This window comes from Nomascus leucogenys, chromosome 18 (genome assembly GCF_006542625.1).
Source record: "Nomascus leucogenys isolate Asia chromosome 18, Asia_NLE_v1, whole genome shotgun sequence".
In the NCBI taxonomy this organism is placed as follows: domain Eukaryota; kingdom Metazoa; phylum Chordata; class Mammalia; order Primates; family Hylobatidae; genus Nomascus; species Nomascus leucogenys.
The window spans coordinates 67,952,292-67,973,232 of NC_044398.1; positions in this window are offsets into that span (position 1 = coordinate 67,952,292).

Consider the following 20,941-nt stretch of genomic DNA (forward strand, 5'->3'; position numbering starts at 1 on the left):
TAATTTTGAAAATTTTGAGTATTTTAGAAGAAAAGTAATATTTTTAAAAACTTTTGAAAAATAACCTACACTTATTTATATTAATATTTACTTTCTTATGCAAGTTTGACAAAAATACATTTAAATTTTGAAAACTATTTATATGCTTGTACTTTTATTCCGTTAGATCATTGATGTTAATAGAACACAAGTTGTGTAAAACTTGATAATGCAGCATAGTCATCCTATTGAAATAAAGGCAGAAAAATAAATTAATTGAATAAGCATATTACTAGTTTATGACTTATACATATTTTTACTCTATTGCTTATCCAAACATTGCTGATCCATGAACAGAGTCCTCAGATATGTAAAAGAATAAGTAAATTTAGTTATTTTTAAAATTTGGCTGACTTTTAGTCATATCAAAACATAACTTTTATATATTTGTCATTCTGTCATTCAAAAATACATTTGTCAAGATTAAGAGGGTAGACTGTATGTTAAATCACCATTTGAGAGTCTACTTGATTAACTTTTATGTATTTAGAGATACTACATATGGACTTTAATTTGTAGTCTGGCCCCAGGCATGGCAAGTGAATATGAAGGCACAGGCCCCGTCCCTAAGGAGCACATCATCTAGGTTCCTCCTTCTCAATTTCTTTCTCAGATTCTCTTACAAGCCTCATTTTCATTCCCATCCATAGTATGTTCACTGAATTCACCTTTTAAAGGGTCTCTAATTCCAGTGGAGTTACCATGCTTTATTAATGTTTCAAATCCTTATAGTGTCTTACACATAACCAGGACTAAATAAATAATTATGAACTGGAGTGAATTGAGTTGAAAGAAAAAATAAATGAGAGAAGGAGAGAAGGAAACATCTGTCAAGAGAAATAAATTGGTGGGTGTTGAGGAAGGAAGAGTGATTGTGACTTGGAGAAGGTCATTTGAACGTTACTACATCTATGAAAATTGCCTTAGAAATCACCTTACATAATTTCCTGGAATATAAAGTGGCAGGCACAATTTTCACATTCACCTAACTTTCTTAAAACCAGAAAAGATTTAGCAAAAAGCATTATTGTGCCAGTTCTGGAAGTCTTATTTGTTATAGGTCTCTTCAGGAAAGATTTGGAAAGAATTCTCATCCTTAGATGCTTTTGTTCACAACTGAAAATCTAATCAATATCTTGCTCCTGGCTACAGGATCATGTAAAGAACTTTTTTTTTTTTTTAACTGTATTCAGCTTTACTTTCACATTATGAACCAAGATTTCTCTCCTACATGCCTACCATTAAATAAAATAAATGTATTGGTGAAAACCAAAGGAACCTTGATAAAATAGGGCAGTTATCGTTTTCATGGATGGAAAAGACAAGATACTGGCTAGTTAGAGAAAGCAGAATCTTGAAAATTCCTTTTGTGAGTGATTCTATTTCTGCCAAACATATATATTAGAAACACTAGTTTGGGAACTGCTGTGTAGAAAAGAAAGCTATGAAACTATTACAGACTGTGTTCCATTGCTCAGAAAATATGAAGAAAATGTCTCATGACAGTAGTATATTATTTACTATTATATACATTATTTCTAATATTATATATTGTTTATTATTTTTCTCATCCCACGACAGGAGGTCAAAGATTAACAGTGATATTTTGAAATATTGTAAGTTAAGGCTGGAGAAAAATTTCTATTAAATCGTTAAGGAAGGTATCATTTGAATGTAAAATTTCAGGGGAATAAAATATAAAAATGAATAATTTTTTTTTACTGTAGTGTAAGACTAGTTATCCTTGCTCAAGAAGGACGGTAGATCACATGCATGGCTATTTGCTCTAATTTTTTTAAACTGCATTTGGAAAGTCTATTTTATTCAAAAGTTTAGTAAAAATAATTAAGTTTGATGCAGTGACTTATTTCATTTGCTGCTTTGTATGGCATTTAGGTCTCTAATCCATGTACTTAAAGATTTATTTCTAGCTAAATCTAGAGCAGAAATGTTGCTAAGGGTAACCAACTAAAAGTTGATAACTGACAAGTAACTATAAGAAGATACCTTAGTTAGACACTGTCTGCAAAGGCCACCATGGGGGCTGGGAGGCGTGGAAGAGCTAAGTTCTGTGTTTTGATTTGGATTTCTTTGTCTATGTGTATGCATGTGTGTGTGTGTGTGTGTGTGTGTGTGTGTGTTTCAATTGACAAAGTTTTCTCTAATTAGTAGAATTACCACAGACACATACAGCAGAGTCTCATAGTTCTCATCTATTCCCCCTTTTTTAAACTTTCTGCCTCAGAGTTTTAGAAAGATTGACAATTGGTTAATGAACTGGGAAAAAAGTGTGAATGAATATAGCTGAGTAAAGGTCCTACCTGGTCCAAAGAAAAGGAAAGATTTCATACAGGGAATAAATGAGTTGGCAGCTTAGATAATGTTCAGGGATGTATAGTTGGAACTTCTGAAATTAATTATTCAACAGCTAGAGACCTTTACCTCTAAGCTAATGTTGGTATAAGTGATTCCTGTTAGTAATCCTCATAAACTAGAAAGGAAAGATACAGTTACCTTTTAGAACTTAGAGGTTTCACATTTATTCCCCAAATATTGATTTTACTCTCTAAAATTATCTACTTTGATGGTATACACTGTTTCTCAAGCAATTTATTTTTAACAGGATCCTTAAAATTCATGCATAACCATTTTTCCCCAGTCTTCAATCATGATGGGAAATAAAGACCCAATTTATAATCAGAGTTCTTTTATGTCAGCTCCTCCCAGGTAATTATTTTACTGGAATACCTAGCCTCTCTTCCACAACTTTAGTGGCTGTTGTCTATTATTCTTTTATATAGTCAGGTGTCTGTTATTCTCTTATACAGTCAGTAGGGAGGCAACCATAGGTCCTCTCTCATCCTGAACTCATGTGACCTAGGGCTTCAGCAAAGATGTTGTCCACCTTCACCTTCAGTGAATGTTGACTCAATTTTGGTTCTTATTGATTCTACTTCTAAACTAGAATTGTTATATCCTTTGGTGAACTGCCAAAGTCAATCTAAAATTCCCAGGGAGTGTTTATAGTTTAGGCTTCACTAATATCCATACCAAACTTCTCTATAAAAATTTGTGTGTACTTGACTAAAACTGAATATTTAAATTATCAGACAAAGCCTGTTTCAAAAAGCTAGGATCTGTGAGTCCCTCCAATACTGAAGAGGCAGTAATTAGACAAAAGTTAAGCTCCTGGGTATTTATTTGACAGTGTGAACTACAATATCCCTTGGCAGATGAAAACTTCCTGTGAATTTATTCAACGCATTCCTAAGTATTATGTACTCCCTATGTTATATGCATTGTTTCAAATACTAGATATACGGCTGCCAACAAAACACCCAAAATTTTGCCCACATGAAATTTATCTTCTAGTGGGTGGAGAAGACCATCAACAATTTTTGGTGTTCTTACTTTTTAATGCTGCTTAGTAGCTATGAAGAGCCTGCACCAACAAGGTGGGGTTAGGGAAGGGAAACTTCAAATAATGGAAGCCATTACCAATGATTTCAAAGGTTGCTATTCCTAGCATTCACTAGCCTACCACCCAAATTCTGAAAAGCCAGGAAACATATTAATCTCCCTATTATGTTGTTTTGAAAATCCTCTATGATAAAACTTTTTGTGTCTTGGTCATTCAAGCAGATATAATTTATCAATTAAAGAAGCATCTCAAAAATGAATGAGAAGAATCTTGAGTCCTCTTGGTCTAGTCTTTTGTTAGATCTTTTCTTGATTTTTCAAGTGTTAGAGTCATCCAAACGTCAATAAAATCTAATTAACTAAAAAGCAGTATCGAACATTTATTTTGATGATTCAAAACAGTGAGGAGGGCCGGGCAAGGTGGCTCATGCCTGTAATCCCAGCACCTTGGGAGGCCGAGGCAGGTGGATCACGAGGTCAGGAGATCAAGACCATCCTGGCCAACATGGTGAAACCCCGTCTCTACTAAAAATACAAAAATTAGCTAGGTGTGGTGGCACATGCCTGTAATCCCAGCTACTCGGGAGGCTGAAGCAGGAGAATTGCTTGAACCAGGGAGTTGGAGGTTGCAGTGAGCCGAGATCATACCACTGAACTCCAGCTTGGTGATAGAGCGAGACTCCGTCTCAAAAAAAAAAAAAAAAAAAAAAAAGAGTGAGAAGGGTAAAATACCTGAAGGACACAACTTAACAGTGTCACTGGTAAAACCTGTGCAAGCTGATTAATAGACATTTCAACCTCTAGGATGACATGAAATAGCATTTTAAGGCATTATAAGAGAAAAGATTCAAGTTCCTATATAAGCTCATTCAATTTCATTTTATAGCTCCTGTTTACCATTTTTCTACAAAACTATTTATATTCTAGAAAAAACATTTTTATTCAAGCTCTTTAAGTCAATATGAGTCTAGCTAGACCTGCTGAGTTGGTTCTTTCATAAATTTATGGTAAAAGTTCAATATATATCCTCTAGCTGTACTTCTCTTTTACTATGTATGACTGGAAAGATTCACTCTTATCTTTGAAGAATACACCTCCCACTGATTGGTTCTCTTGCTGAGTGCTGTTGACTGTTCTGAAGTTGACCTCATGGTTAGCAATTCTTTCTAAGGCAAATGAATCATTTCATCAGCAATAGTCATGCAACTATGAAATCTCAGTGGTGGTTTCCCTGGCCATCTCTGCCAAATACAAATACCAGGGACACTACTAGGCTGACTTCAGTCTTCACATCCAAATAAGGAAAGACAGGTCAGGTTAAAGCTGGGGAGGGCTTCTGTGCATTTTATACAAAGGAAGTGGGGAGGCTCTGCAGGAATTAGTCCATATGCACCTTTTCAAAGAGGCCTGGCACTACGCCCTCCCCTTCTTCAGTATTCTGTACATTCCTCAAATACAGAATGAACAGAGTGGAGCAAGTTTTACTTACCTCTCCATCTTGAATACCCAATAACATTCTCTCAAGGATCTAGGATATAAACCTGGTGCACTAATTCTCATCACAACAAATTTCTTCTTTATTTTTTCTTAATGCCTTCAGGAATAAGAGAAACCCCATAAATCAGAAAAAGCCTCATCTTTTAAGAACTACTGCTCCTTCAGAGGTAGAATTGTCTGAGTAATTGTATAATGGTGCTTGGCACTTAGTAGGAACTTAACAGATATTTGTTGATTTAATGAATAAGTGAGAAATATTTGTTAGGCTGCAGTTTTAAATGAGTACAGCTGTACAAGGTCCAAGCTCACCGAGTCCAAGACAAGAGAATGTGGTTGGTTTGCCATTCACATGGCTGGTCTTGGTTTGGGATTTTTGTTACCTGAAGGACAGTCTGTGCTGAAAAAAAAAAAATCCTAGCAGAACCAGGCTGCTACTGTGACTGAGATCATTCTTCTGTGTCTACATATTTTATATGCCAAAGGAGAGTACTTCCTTTGCCTGTCTAAGCTACAAAACTAACCATTCCTGTCTCTCAGCTTGTCAATGCTTTCAACAGCATAGCTTGGAATGGCACCAAAGAGATCTAGAACTACTTTGTATTCATTTGGAATTTTCAGTACCCATTTTCCAAGATAGACAAGAGATTCACAAATTTTCTGTCTCTGAAAAGCTCCTGTTTCTGCCTTGAAGGGCTGTATCATATCTAGCCTGTAAGAAATAAGAGAGGTTTGTGAAGAACAGCTTGGGGAAAAAAAAGGTGAGAATTGCCTTCCAGTGCAGAATTGAATGAAGCAATCTTCACTTTTGAATCACAGTGTGCTTCATGCCAAAATTCAATAGCCACATCGAACATCAATGAGCTGAGTGTGGAATACACCTTTTCCCAAGTGATCTAATGCTTTTCCTAAGTTGACTTTTGAAGTGACACAGACTTCTGTTGCTTCATTTTTAACTTCTTTTCTTTCTTATTTTATATCTAACTTCTAGCTTTGTCCCTCAAAACTGATGTTAGTGCTTCATAAGCCAGAAACAATGGGAAAGATGCACCTCACCGATACTTCCCATGACCAAGATGTGTGATGTTGTTGTTCAGTTGAAAGGTTTGCAGGAGGTGGAAGTGTAAGTGGACTCAGTGCATGGTGTGTAACATGTTGTGAGACTTTACTCCTCTGCAGCTTTGGTATTAAAGTCTGAAGTATTGTGAATCTGTGCATCACTTGTAAAATCAACAACCATAAAGGCCATTTAAATATCCGTAATATCTTTTGTCAGTAGGCAAGCCAATTGCTTATTCAAGAAGTAGATCAATTTAACCTTTTATTTGGCATACATTTTCTCAGTTTTTTTTTTTTTTTGGCACAGACAACAATGTTTTTATAATCAACTTTTAGCCAAAGCAGAAATTCATACAATCACATTTTGCTTTCCTGTTCAGGATTCTTTTCCTGACACATTTGTCATCTGTGACCAAGATTTGCTCTAACACCCTAGGTTGAACATTGTTCAGTGACAGATGTTTGGTTACCCTTTTAATAAGGAGGTGTTATGTGATTTCTCGGCCAGCTAGAAAAGCAGTGGTCAAAGCAGAAAATCCGATTCTTGACCTTGTTTTTTTCTTTTACTCTTGTCAGACATACTGGTACTTCTTGGAGGTAGATTTCGCTTCTATGTCCTATGTGTCAGCATAATAGGCTTTCTCACTTATGTTTTGAGACAAGCAAATTATCAGGCTAATGTTTAAAATCCAACAACTACCAGAAATGGTTATGATTCTAATAATTCCAATATTACAGAGGTAAGCAATAATAGGTTTACACTCACTGTCATTCACTCTCCCTCTCTCTCTCAAACTTATTGAGCACTCTTTTCATGCTAAATATTAGTCAATAAACCCTATATTAATTAACGCATTTAGTTCTCATAATACTTCTTGGATGTAGATTCTAAATTTTTAAAAATGAAAGCATTTAAAAGTAAAGAAACTTGTAAAGGGTTATACCATAGTTAATAATGATATCACCCAGGCAGCCTGACTTTAGAATCCATACACTTAACCAGACACCATAGAGGCTCTTGTAGATGCAAAATTCTTTATCAGATATGTGATTTGCAAATATTGTCTCCCAGTCTATAGCTTCTGTTTTCATTCTCCTTTCATAATGTTTCAAAGAACAGTTTTTAATTGTAATGAAGTACAAATTATCATTTTTTTCTTTCTATGGATTTCTATGTTTTTGCTGTCATATCTAACAAATCTTTAACTCAGGGTCACGAAGGTTTTCTACTTGAAGTTACATAGTTTTAGGTTTTAAAATTAGGCCTGTGATCCATTTTGAGTTAATTGTATATATCGTGAAAAGCATTCATTAAAGTTTACTATTTTACATATAAATATCCAATTGTTTAAGCATCATTTATTGAAAATACTGTTCATGCTCCACTGATTTGCCATTGCATCTTGGTTAAAAATCATTATTCCATGTATAGGAGCAAGTTCTGTACTCTGTTCTCTCCCATTGATCTATTTAGCCATTTTGATGCCAATGCCACAGTCTTTTTTACTGTAGCTTTATAATGAGTTTTGAAATCAGGAAGTTTTGGTCTTCCAACTTTGTTCTTTTTCTAACTTGTTTGGGATATTCCAGATCCTTTGTACTTCCAAGTGAATGTTAGAATAAGCTTATCAATGTCTACAGAGATGGCTGCTAGAATTCTACTGACTTTATGGATATTTAAAGAGATTTGATATTTGAACAATATTGAATTCTTTAAGTTATGAACAAAATATACTTATTTATGCCTTTAAAAATTTCTGTCATTGGGAGGCTGAGGTGGGTGGATCACAAGGTCAGGAGATCGAGACCATCCTGGCTAACACGGTGAAACCCCGTCTCTACTAAAAATGCAAAAAATTAGCCTGTCGTGGTGGCGGGTGCCTGTAGTCCCAGCTACTGGGGAGGCTGAGGCAGGTGAATGGCGTGAACCCGGGAGGCGGAGGTTGCAGTGAGCCAAGATAGCGCCACTGCACTCCGCCTGGGTGACAGAGCGAGAATCCATCTCAAAAAAAAAAAAAAAAAAAAAATTCTGTCAGTGACAGTTTACAGTTTTCAGTATGTAGGTCTTGCACATCTTTTGTCCAATTTATATTCCTAAGTATTTTACATATTTTATGCTGTTGTAAATAGTTTTGTTTTTTAATTTAAATGTCTCACTGTTCATTTTTCTTCAGAAATAAAATTGATTTTTATGTTGCTCTTCTATTCCTTAACCTTCCTGAAAGTTCAGTTATTAGTTCTAGTAGCTTTTTTCTAGATTCCGTTGGATTTTTCTACAAAGATAATCATGTCATATACAAATAGTTTTCCTTTTAATCTGTATACCTTTCATTTCTTGTGCTTGAGCTAGAATATATCAGTTGAATAGAATGTTGAATTTCTCTTTCTATTAAGTGCAGACATTTGTTTTGTTTTTGATCTTAGGTGAAAAGGATTTAGATTTCCTTTATAACATGTGCTGCTGGGTGTGGTTTTCGCTTAGACATGTGCCCTTTATCAGGTTGAGAAAGTTAATCTTAAAATATATTCTAATTTCATCTAAGTTTTAAAACTTAATGGTATAAAATTGTTTATAACATTTCCTATTATCTTTGTAGTATCTGTGTAATCCATAGTGATGTTTCCTTTTTCATTTCTGATATTATAAATTAGTATCTTCTCTTTACTTCTGATCATTCTGGCTAGAGGTTTGTTAAGTTTTATTAGTTTTTCAAAATTCCAGCTTTTGACTTATTTTCTTTTTATACTTATATTGGATTGAATTCACTTTTTATCTGTTTTTCTAAGGTCATTGATTTGAGGTTATTTATTTGAGACTTTTCTTCTTTTCTAATATAAGTGTTTAGTGCTATAAATTTTCCTATAACTACTACTTTAGCAGCATCTCAGAAAATTTTAAATATTTTGCTTAAAATTTTATTGAGATCAAAATTTTTATATTTTTCATTTTGATTTCTTCTTTGACTGATGGATTATTTATAACTGTGTTATTAAATTTCCACATATTTGGAGATATTATAAGAATGCTTTTGTTATTGATTTCTAATTTAATTCCACTGGAGTCAGAGGGCATCTTTTGATGCTCTCAAAGTATTATAGAAAACTTTAATATTCACTGAGACATTTTATGACCCAGAATATGTCTATCTTAATAAATGTTCCATATGCCCTTGAAAAGAATATGTATTCTGCCATTGTGGGGTGTAATATTCTATAAATATTAATTACATCAAATTGGTTGTTAGTGTTGTTCAAATTTTCTTTTTTTCTTTTTTTTTTTTTTGAGACAGAATCTCGCTCTTTTGCCCAGGCCAGGGTGCAGTGGTGTCATCTCGGCTCACTGCAAGCTCCGCCTCCCGGGTTCATGCTATTTTCCTGCCTCAGCCTCCCGAGTAGCTGGGATTACAGGCGCCCACCACCGTGCCCGGCTAATTTTTTGTATTTTTTTAGTAGAGATGGGGTTTCACCGTGTTAGCCAGGATGGTCTCGATCTCCTGACCTCATGATCCGCCCGCCTCGGCCTCCCAAAGTGCTGGGATTACAGGCGTGAGCCACCGTGCCTGGCCAGTGTTGTTCAAATTTTCTATATTCTTTTTGTCAATTTGTTCTAACAATTGCTTAAAAAGCTGCATGAAAATCTCTGACAATAATTGTGGATTTATCTATTTCTCATTGCATTTCTACCAACTTTCGCCTTATGTATTTTGAAGCTCCGTTATTAAGCACATAAATAACTAGATTTGTTTTTTTTTGAGACAGAGTCTCACTCTGTTGCCCAGGCTGGAGTGTAGTGGCATAATCTCGGTTCACTGCAACCTCCACCTCCTGGGTACAAGCAATTCTCCTGTCTCAGCCTCCTGAGTAGCTGGGATTACAGGTGCTCACCACCATGCCAGCAAATTTTGTATTTTTAGTAGAGGCAGGGTTTCACCATATTGGTCAGGCTGGTCTTGAACTCCTGACCTCAGGTGATCTACCTGCCTCAGCCTCCCAAAGTGCTGGGATTACAGGCATGAGCCACCGCGTGCAGCCAATGATTAGAATTCTGATATCCCCTTGATGAATTGGCCTCTTTATTATTATGAAATAACCATTATTCCTGGTAATAATCTTTGCCCTTATATCTGCTTTGCCTAATACTGAATCTCCAGAAGTTTTTTAAAAATTGGTGTTAGAGTATGTGTATATTTTTCCATTCTTTTATGATTAACTTTTTTGTTGCTTTTACATTTAAAGTTGATTTTCTGTATGCAGAATTTAGTTGGTCTTGCTTTTTCATCTAATGTAATGCTCACTGAGTTTTATTTGGGGCAATTACATTAAATGTGAGTATTGCTATAATTAGTATTAAGTATATCATTTTGTTGTGTTCTATTTGTCGATTTTTCCTTTTTTCTGTTTTTAATGGCTTCTTTCAGATTAACTGAGTAATTTTTATGATTCCACTTTTTAAAATATTGTGGCTTATTAGCAATAACTGATTTAATTTTAGTATTTTAATAGCATTAGTGGCATTTTAGTGGCATTTTTAGTATTTTAATATTAGTGTTATTTTTGTATTTTAGTGGTTGCCTTAGGGTGATATTACAAACAGTCTTTATTTTTAAGGTAGTGTAACAGTCTTTATTTCTAAGGTAGAATCATTGGTGATACTCTTTTTTTCCTCTTTTTTTGTTTATCTATATTATACCATAATAGTGCTAGGCTCCTTCAAGTTGAAAGTTTACCATGAAACATGCTCCTGTTACCTCCGTAACTGGGAACTAAGTATTAATACACATGGGAAACTAGAGAGAAAGAAAAGGTCTTATAAGCGGAACCATGGATGATACAGCTAACATCACAGTCAGGCCTCCACATCAGACCCTTGAATACTAGTCAGGACACAGACCTATAACTGTTAATTTGTCATCTACATACAATATTAAACCAGCATTTCTTAAATCCTGCTTTCATTGATCCTGACTCTTCACCTCTGCCTAGTTCCCTGTTGCTGCAGGTTTTCTCTTGCTCCGTGTCTTCCTCTTATCTTGTTCTTGTTCTTTATGCTTTTACTTCTCTGGCTGCTGTCAACTAGAAGATTCTTTTTATGTGCCTATAAAAATCCAACTTTGAAAGAGAGAGGATCGGACGGGCATGGTGGCTCACACCTGTAATCCCAGCATTTTGGGAGGCCAAGGAGGGTGGATCACTTGAGGTCAGGAGTTCAGAGACCAACCTGGCCAGTATGGTAAAACCTCGTCTCTACTAAAAATACAAAAATTAGCCGGGTGTGGTGGCAGGCACCTGTAATCCCAGCTACTCGGGAGGCTGAGGCAGGAGAATTGCTTGAACCCAGGAGGTGGAGGCTGCAGTGAGCTGAGATCGTGCCACTGCACTCCAGCCTGGGCGACAGAGTGAGACTCCATCTCAAAAAAAAAAAAAAAAAAAAAAAAAAAAAAAGAAAGGAAGAAAGAAAAAAGGAAATAGAGAGAATCTGATTGGTTTCATTAACCATTATACTAAATAGAGGGCCTCTTTTAGGCAGGTATTTCAGGCTCAGCCAGCTCATTGGCTGGTGCCATTCCTGTTCCAGTCAGCCATGGTCAGTGGATAGAAACACATACTACAGAACATGGCAGCGATACTGAGGAAGTACCTTTCACCATGTGGTAGACACTCAGAGACTGCTCTGAAAAGGTCAGTGTTGTAATTAGTGAAAAAGGAAGGCAGGAAGGGAGGGAGAGAGGGAGTGAGAGAGGGAAGGAGGAAAAAGAAATGAAGGAAGAGAGGGCCAATCTATTATATATTTTCAGAGAGTTATGATTAGAAGTTTTTCCTTATATTGAGCTGAATTCTACCACTATGTAACTTCCATCTCAATTTTGTTTTGTCCTTTTGTACCTCGTCTTAGTTCTGTTTTCTTCAAATGTTTGAGGACAGCTATTTACTTCCATTTCTTTCAACCACGCCCCATATGATAAAGCTTTTAACTTCTCTTTAACTTGGCCACTCTCTTCTATGAGAGTGAGGAGTGAGGTCCAGTTTGATCATACACTCTTAAACACTCTTAAAACATGGCTCCCCAAAATAAATACGATAGCCCAGATGTGATCTACCTACCTATAATTACAGATTACCTAAACCTTTTCGCCAGCCAAGTGAGACTTCTGGTTTCTGTTGAAATGCTCTCCAGACAGGTCTCTCTCATCTGTTGCTCATACAATGGATGTATTGTAACATGGATGCAAGAAATTTACATTTGCATCTATTAAATTTACCATGTCTTCATAACAGTTATTAGTGTGCTCCCGCTTACAAGCACTTTCACAGACATTATCTCATTTAATCCTCCCAACATGCTGATTTTAGACCATAGCTGCTACTTCGTCTATATGATCACTCCTAGTTGAAGTCTTTCCTGTATTCACCATTAACACTGGAGTCTTCAGCGTAATTAAAGTACTGAAGGAAAGTGAACTAAATGTCCCCTTTTGGCATTAAATAACAAACTGTGTAGAGCAGTGTACTAGGCAAGGCAGGATGCACAGTATTGTGGAAGAGGGTCACTGCATGAACTGAAATTATTGTTGAATTGAGAGAACACAGAATAAGAGCTAATGGGAGACGTTTCTGTGCATTGCTTAACAGCATATATGTCGATGGAACAAATTTTCTACGAAATGTATGTTAAACAATCTCTTCTTTCTCTGCACTTAGAATGGTTGTCAAATGCAGTGGTGGGACTTTCCTCGGAGGTTTGTGTAGTCACGGATCAAATATAACACATGTATTTGAGAAAACTCTTGTAATTCTGCACTTTTATGCTACTCTTTTCAAGTTCTGTTCTCACCTATTGATTCTTTCTCACTATGGAAATATGAAAGCTTTGTGGTTCAAGGTGGTGCTCTCTAATCATTGGGCTGCTGCCTGGTCTGCATGACTAGCCTGAGAGTCACTCTGTCGGTAGCCTTGTTCATTCAATTACTATCATCTCCACCTCATTCCATTGCTTCTACTCCCTATATAAGGAGAGTACGCTGTCTTGTTTGTTTCCTTGTCACATTTTCCCTGTCTTAGGTCATAGACGAACTGCAGGATTGTTTTTTTTTCCTTTACAATAATCTGTACTGCACACCTATAGAACACAGATACCAATCTATTATTAAAATTCATTGCCAAGTATTCAATTTTGAACAGAACTTTCTCCTATTGACTGTCTTAGTAGCTGAAAAAAAAAATTATCAGATTTAAATCCAGTAACTGGTATGATACTTATGATACCTCTTCTATTTGTTTAAGCAGCATAAACTAATGTCAAGTAAAAAGAAGAGTATAGCTGGTTTTTGGGAAAAATTATAAATAATTTTTAAAATTTAGTCTATAGATTCTTTAATAAGTATATATATTCTTTTGGAAATCATTTAGAAACCCTTGTAGCTCCTAATAATTTAAGTGAGATTGTGTGTGGGTCAAGACAGTCTGAAAAGGGCGTATGTGTGAATATATGTGTATCTATGATTGCATGTGTGTCTCTGGGGAGGAGTGTGTCTGTGTGTGTGTGGAGTGTGTGTCTATGTATCTGGGTGCCTATGGACATAGAGAGGACAGAGCATGGGGAAAAACCATACCCTACAAATTCTTCCCCTCCGTTTGGGATCAGTTCAACATGATAAATGCACAGATGAAAAGAATATGGAGATGAAAAGAATATGGTTCAAGAAGAAAACATGGAGCCAAAAGCCTTTATTCCCAATTCCTCTTTCCCGCAGCTGCCAGTTGGGTGTGGCTTGCTAATAGTTTTAGTACATTTCATGAGTGCATAACAAAGTGTAATTTTTTAAAGTTGAAAAGCAGTTGCTGGTGAGTCTGCTGAAGTGATTTATTTTACAACTATTTCTACATTCAGGAACTTATATAAATATTTAATCCAACCACTACATATTTGCTTGCTTCCTCAACCACATTCCTTTACACATGGGTAGACCCTGGCTCTGCATGCCAGCCAATAAGCATAATTTATCTCATTTGTTCTGCATCACTACTCTTTACAGTAGGTGTCTTGCCTCCATTGACCACTGTAGAAAGGGAATTTGATAGTTAAGGAATTTGCTGTAGGCCATTCAGCTAGGAAGTTGTTGAATCCGATACAGATTCATTAGCCTGCACAGCCCATAATTTCCCACTCCTGTAGTGCTTCTCCAGTCTCTCTTTGATCCTTTCTTTCCTATTCTCTTTACCCTTTGACTGATAAACTTGATGACCTGACCTATATGTTCCTTCCTGATAACAATTTTAATACGTAGCATTTAATGGTCAATATTTTCAACAAAATGGAAGGATTATTAGTAAAACTTGGGTTCAAATTCTTCCTCCCCTGAGCCCAGAGACGAATGAGTGAATCTTCCTTCTATTTCAGAAGAAGCTCTCAAACAGTCACTTAGCTAACTTGTCTGTTGCAACTCTACAGAAGAACAACTCCATGTCTGTATCGAGTTTGTTAATCCTATGTTAGGCAGGACTCTGCCTGTTGTTTGGATATATTCCATCTTCAGATGCTCCATGTTGAGGCCCATGTTTTTGCAATATCTAAATAGCATTGAGAGAAGAATCACTAAGCCCTCTCCAGAGTCCTATCTGAGGAGAGTTGAGAAATGGTGGTACTCTCTGGGTCACTATAGGTGTTCCTAATCTATGCTTTTATCTTGGCTTCTCTAGCAATCTGAAGATCTCTAGCTTCATTCATAGCTTGGTGATGGTATTCATGAATAGGAATGCTTGTTGCATTTAAATTTAATTTAAAACCATTGTATTGTGATGCTGATAAAACATTGAACAAGATTAGTGTCCTGGATAACATTGGGTTTACTATGCTTTGGTAAATGGATAATAATTGGGTTGCTTGTTGCCATTTTTTTTTTTTTTTTTTTGAGATGGTATCTTGCTCTGTTGTTGCCCAGACTGAAGTGCAATGGTGTGATCTCGGCTCACTGCAACCTCTGCCTCCCAGGTTCAAGAGATTCTCCCACTTCAGCCTCCCGAGTAGCTGGGATTATAGGCATGGGCCACCAGGCCTGGCTAATTTTTGTATTTTTAGTAGAGACGGAGTTACGCCATGTTGGCCAGGCTGGTCTCGAACTCCTGACCTCAGGTGATCTACCGTCCTTGGCCTCCCAAAGTGCTGGGATTACAGGCATGAGCCACCGCACCCAGCTGCTTCTTGCCATTTTTCTCCACCCAGGCAAGAGGTTAGTGTTTATGAATGATCGCTTCAGCTCCTTATCTCCACTTGCAGCTTTTCGTATTACCTAAGGCAGCAAATTTACAGCTTGAACTAATCTCTTTGTTTGTTTGTTTGTTTGTTTGTTTTGTTTTGAGACAGGATCTTGCTCTGTCACCCAGGCTGGAGTACAGTGGCATGATCTCCGCTCACTGAAACCTCTGCCTCCTGGCTCAAGCAATCCTCCCACCTCAGCCTCCCAAGTAGCTAGGACTACAAGCATGCACTACCATGACTGGTTAACTTTTTTTTTTTTTTGTATTTTTTAATAGAGATGGGGTTTCACCATGTTGCTCGGGCTGGTCTCGAACTCCTGGGCTCAAGCGATACTCCCACCTTGCCCTCCCAAAATGCTGGGATTACAGGCATGAGCCACTGCACCCACTTTTACCTACTCTTAAACCTCTTTAGAACTATCTCTGCATCCTTGAGGTTAGCCTATAGCGTAGTCATAAACTTTTTCATTCACTAACTCAGTAATGTTTATTCTCTAACTCAATAATTTTTATTCAAAAATAGAAATAAGTAGAACAACATTTAAGATTAAAAGAGCATTTTTATTTGGAGGTTAAAAAAAAACTCACTGCAAATTTGTCTCTTCCCCACTCCTTTTACTTTGATAGAGCTTGAATCATTTCTTCTTCATTTGATTTAACAAAAACTTTTAAATGCTTTTACATTAAAACACCTTGTTTAAAAACAAAGAAAAAATAGAGTTGAAGAAACTTATTTTGTTTGTCTATAAATATTTGTAATACTACTGGAATTTATTGAAATGTATATAAATTAGATGAGCTAGATTAGTTACAAGAAAGTACAAAACGATGAGATTTATTTTAAAACATAGATATTATTTAGAGAACCACATAACAAAAGCAAATCCTAGAGTATCCCTCAAGTGAAGCCATTTGAAAGAAACCTTAACTGATCATATATAATATGTAATACTTGTACAGGGATAAAATGATCAGGCTAGTTCCATTGGAAGAGTAATTAATACATAAGAAAGTTCACTTAATATTTACTACCTCATTAAATTACAAAGCATACAATAACATGCCATTGCACACAGTATGACTGTGTCAAGTGTCTATTAAACATAATTAAAACCGGCCGGGCGCGGTGGCTCACGCTTGTAATCCCAGCACTTTGGGAGGCCGAGGTGGGCGGATCACGAGGTCAGGAGATCGAGACCACAGTGAAACCCCGTCTCTACTAAAAATACAAAAAATTAGTCGGGCATGGTGGCGGGCGCCTGTAGTCCCAGCTACTCGGAGAGGCTGAGGCAGGAGAATGGCGTGAACCCGGGAGGCGGAGCTTGCAGTGAGCCGAGATTGCGCCATTGCACTCCAGCCTGGGCTATAGAGCGAGACTCCGTCTCAAAAAAAAAAAAAAAAAAAAAAACATAATTAAAACCAGCAACTCTGGGCATAATGAGATTTAGACTACATGAGAAATATTAAAAATCTACTAGCCTAAGTCCTTTTAGGCAAAATTGATTATATCCTTTGCTCACCTAATGTATTAGTTCATTCTCACACTGCTATAAGGGCATACCTGAGACTGAGCAATTTATAAAAAAAAGAGATTTAATTGACTTACAGTTCTGCATGGCTGGGGAGGCCTCAGGAAACTTACAATCATGGCAGAAGGCATCTCTTCACAGGGCAGCAGGAGAGAAAATGAGTGCTGAGTAAAGGGGGAAGCCCCTTATAAAACCATCAGATCTCATGAGAACTCACTCACTATCAGGAGAACAGCATGGGGAGACTGCCCCTATAATCTATTCACCTCCCCCGAGTTCCCTCTCATGACACGTGGGGATTATGGGAACTACAAATCAAGATGAGATTTGGGTGGGGGCACAGCCAAACCATATCCCCTAAATGTTAACAAGTTCAACTTTTAACACTAATTTATCAAAGCAGTTAAATTCTTAGAAGACAGTATTTTCGTTTACTTCAATTCTATGCCACACCAAAAGCAATCAAAGATAGGTTCCTAATGAACTTAAGGACCTATGGAGGCTAACCCCAAATTCAAACTAATGAAATCTCAAAGCAGATGTGTTTTCAATGAATGTTCCTTTATCTCCAAACAGACTTTGGCAAAATCCACTTGTTCATCATCCTTTAAAAATATGGCTAAAAGATTCCACTGATTCAGATATAGAGATGCATTACCTCTTCCAAGGAGTTAACAAAGGAGGATGGAAACAATGAATAAGCTTTGTTTTGAAGTCCAGTATCAAAAACTTATAAGTTCCTAGGCCTCCTTATATTTTAAGCACCCATGTAATCCTAAAAACATCTCAAAAGTACTCTTGGTATTCTGACACTGTTTTTGTCATTTCATAGCTTATAAGAGTAAATTTAAAAACCTGACTATTTAGAGACATTTTTATTCTTTGCCATTTAAAAGACATGTAAGTAGAATTTATCCTATAAAATTAAAGAATATTTTAAAAGGCTCGATAAACATGTTTTAACTAAATTTGGGGGAGTAACTTTTCCTCTAAGTGTTTGGAATTGATTGAGCTTGTACATTTACCAATCAAACACAAGTCAAACACAATCTTTTTGGGACAAGATCTAGATCTAAGAAACTCAAAGGAAAATGAATTTAGGGTTTTACATATTTAATAAGCAAACACCCATCTCTGTTTTGCTGGGTAACTGTCTTCCTAATACTCTTTTTAGGAAACACGCACACACACAGACACACACACACACACAGACACACACACACACACACACAAAAGAGTAGGGGTAGAAACAACTAATTACTTACTAAGACATTTCTTATTGAATACTGATTTTCTTCCTGGCCTGTACCAGGCTTTGAGGATATAAAAATTATGTTTTTTCCTCAAAGAACTCACACTGTTAAAGAATTAATCCACTGATTTCTTCACTTATAGACAAGTATTTATGAAGCACCTACTAAAGGTAAGGCACTCTGCTCAGGGTAAGGATGTATTAAAGAACCAAACAGGCCTGGTTCCTCCCTTCATGGAGTATACAGTCCAGTGGGGAGCATAGACACTCATCAGATTATCAAGCAAGTGCATGTAGAATCATCACATGGAATCCAAATGCACGATGAGAAGTATATGGTTCTATATAAGTGCAAAAGTATGGGATAGGATTTGGTCAAGAAAGTGAAAAAGGTGCTAATTATGTTGAAATCATAGAGTGGGTAGATATGAGTAGGAGTATCTAGGAAAAAAAGGAGAAAACAGCACATTCCCAGCAAAATAACCAGTACTGTGGATTGACTCGTGTCCTCCCAAAATATATGTTCAAGTCCTAACCCCTAGTACCATGTGATCATGTTTGAAAATAAGATCATTGCAGATGTAATTAGTTAAGATGAAGTCATACTGGAGTATGATGAGCCCTTATTCCAATATGACTAGTGTCCTTATATGTAAAGGAGAAGACACAGATGGGGAAGACTGCCTTATGAAGACTGAGCCAGAGACTGGAATTATGCTACCACAAGCCAAGGAAAACCTGGGCTGCCAGAGATTAGAAGAGACAAGGAAAGATCCTTTCCCAAAGACCCAGAGTATAGCCCTGCTATCACCGTGACTTTGGATTTCTAGCCTTTAATTCTGTGATACAACAAATTTGTATCATGTTAAGCCACCTAGTTTGTGGTTCTTTGTTACAACAGCCCTAGGAAACTAATATAACCAGCATCGGTAAAAGCGCCGTGACAATAAAATATATTTCAAATAGAAAGAACCAGAAGAAATCCAGGATAGCTGGACACTGTGTGGTAGCAGTAGGGTTGCTGGATAAAATACAAGATGGCTAGTTATGTTTTAATTTCAGAAAACAACAAATACCCTTAGCATGTGCGCCCCATATTACATCTAGAAATCTGCTAAAAATATTTGCTTATCTGAAATTTAAATTTAACTGGGCATTCTGTATTTTTATATGCTAAATCTTGCCACCCCAGAAAGAGGATACATGGTGAAAGTTGATGGCAAATAGGTATAGAGAAATGTCTATGCCTTTTTAGATTGTTAGATTGAAGTGGATTAAATTCGTGGGAAGTGAGAGAATGGTGACAGCAGGTGTAGGCAAGCTTGCAGAAATTTAGCTGTGAAAGGTCTAAGGAGCTGGGGGTAGGAATGGAAGAATGAAGGGTTGAATGAGGCTGTTTTTTGTTTTTTGAGTGGAAGAGGCACATGCATGGTTAAGAGCTAGATGATAGAATCTACCTGAGAATTTGATTATATAAAAGGCAATAAAGAAAGGATGTTAAATATTTATAGCTCATAGAAAAGTGATAAATGATGGGATACAAAGGGATTGGTTTTAGATAGAAGAAGAGGCATGTCTTCCACTGTAACAAGAAGGCAGGAGGGCAGCGATGGTTCACTGTGGATTGTTTTGAGTATTTAATATTAGGGAAATATTTAATATTTGGGATTCTCATCAGATAATCACATACTCTCTGTTTCCCATATTCTGGGAAATTCTTAACTATGATTTAATGAATAATCCTGGATGAGGGTACATGATACGGTTTGGCTGTATCCCCATCCAAATCTCATCTTGAATTCCCACATGTTGTGGAGGGACCTGGTGGGAGTTAACTGAATCATGGCGGCAGGTCTTTCCTGTGCTGTTCTCATGACAGCTGTTCTCATGAGATCTGATAGTATTATAAGGGGGAGTTTCTCTGTACAAGCTCTCTCTCTCTCTCACTTTTTATTTTTTGCCTGCTGCCATCCATGTAAGATGTGACTTGTTCCTCCTTGCCTTCTGCCACGGCGTGAGGCCTCGCCAGCCATGTGGAACTGTAAGTCCAATGAAACCTTTTATTTGTAAATTTCCCAGTTTCAAGTATGTCTTTATCGGCAGTGGGAAAATGGACTAATACAGTACAGCCATCCATAAAACACATTTAAGGTATACTTATAGAAGTTTTGTTATGGAATTCATACAAGTGTAAGTCTGAGTTAAAAATATTTTAATGAAATCCTGGAGACAGATTTATCTTCTAAAGGCTGAGAACCCTTTAAACTAACAGGCAAGTTCATATGCTAAATACCAGAAGGAACAAAACTGTTTCAGAGGTTTGAAGGGAGAGGAGGTGTAACTAGTTATTGTGAATTGGATTGAGCAACCCAAAAGGATGTCAAGCAGTGTGAGTGGCCCACTTGAATTTTAATCTCAACAATTTCACAATAATATAATTGCTACTTTTGTTTAATGAGAAAAATTTACATGAGGGCCATGGAGGAGGAAATAATTAGTGTAGGGTAGAAGTGAGGAGAGTCCAGACAGGTGTCAAAGAGGAGAAAAAGCAATGGGGCTGATCTGGCCACAAGGAATGAGTAGGATTTTTCTGGTATATAGAAGGTGGGAATGGAAATATCTTGCCAAGTGTAGTGGAAAATGGAAGCAGGAAGAAAAAAGGGTCTATTATTTAGTTCTCCTCGTGTCTGTAATAAGCTTAAATTCTTAATTTAGGGGAGCAGAGAAGAGATAATAAAAGTTGCATCAATTATTTGGAGGAGGGACAAATCACTGAAGGCTGAGATAGTTGAAGAGGCTTCAGAGAAAACAAGTTGGACCTGAAAGGAAGACCGGCAAAGCCATCCTAAGTGTAGCCGTGGTGGAAGTGTGGCTGATGAAAAGACATGGTGCC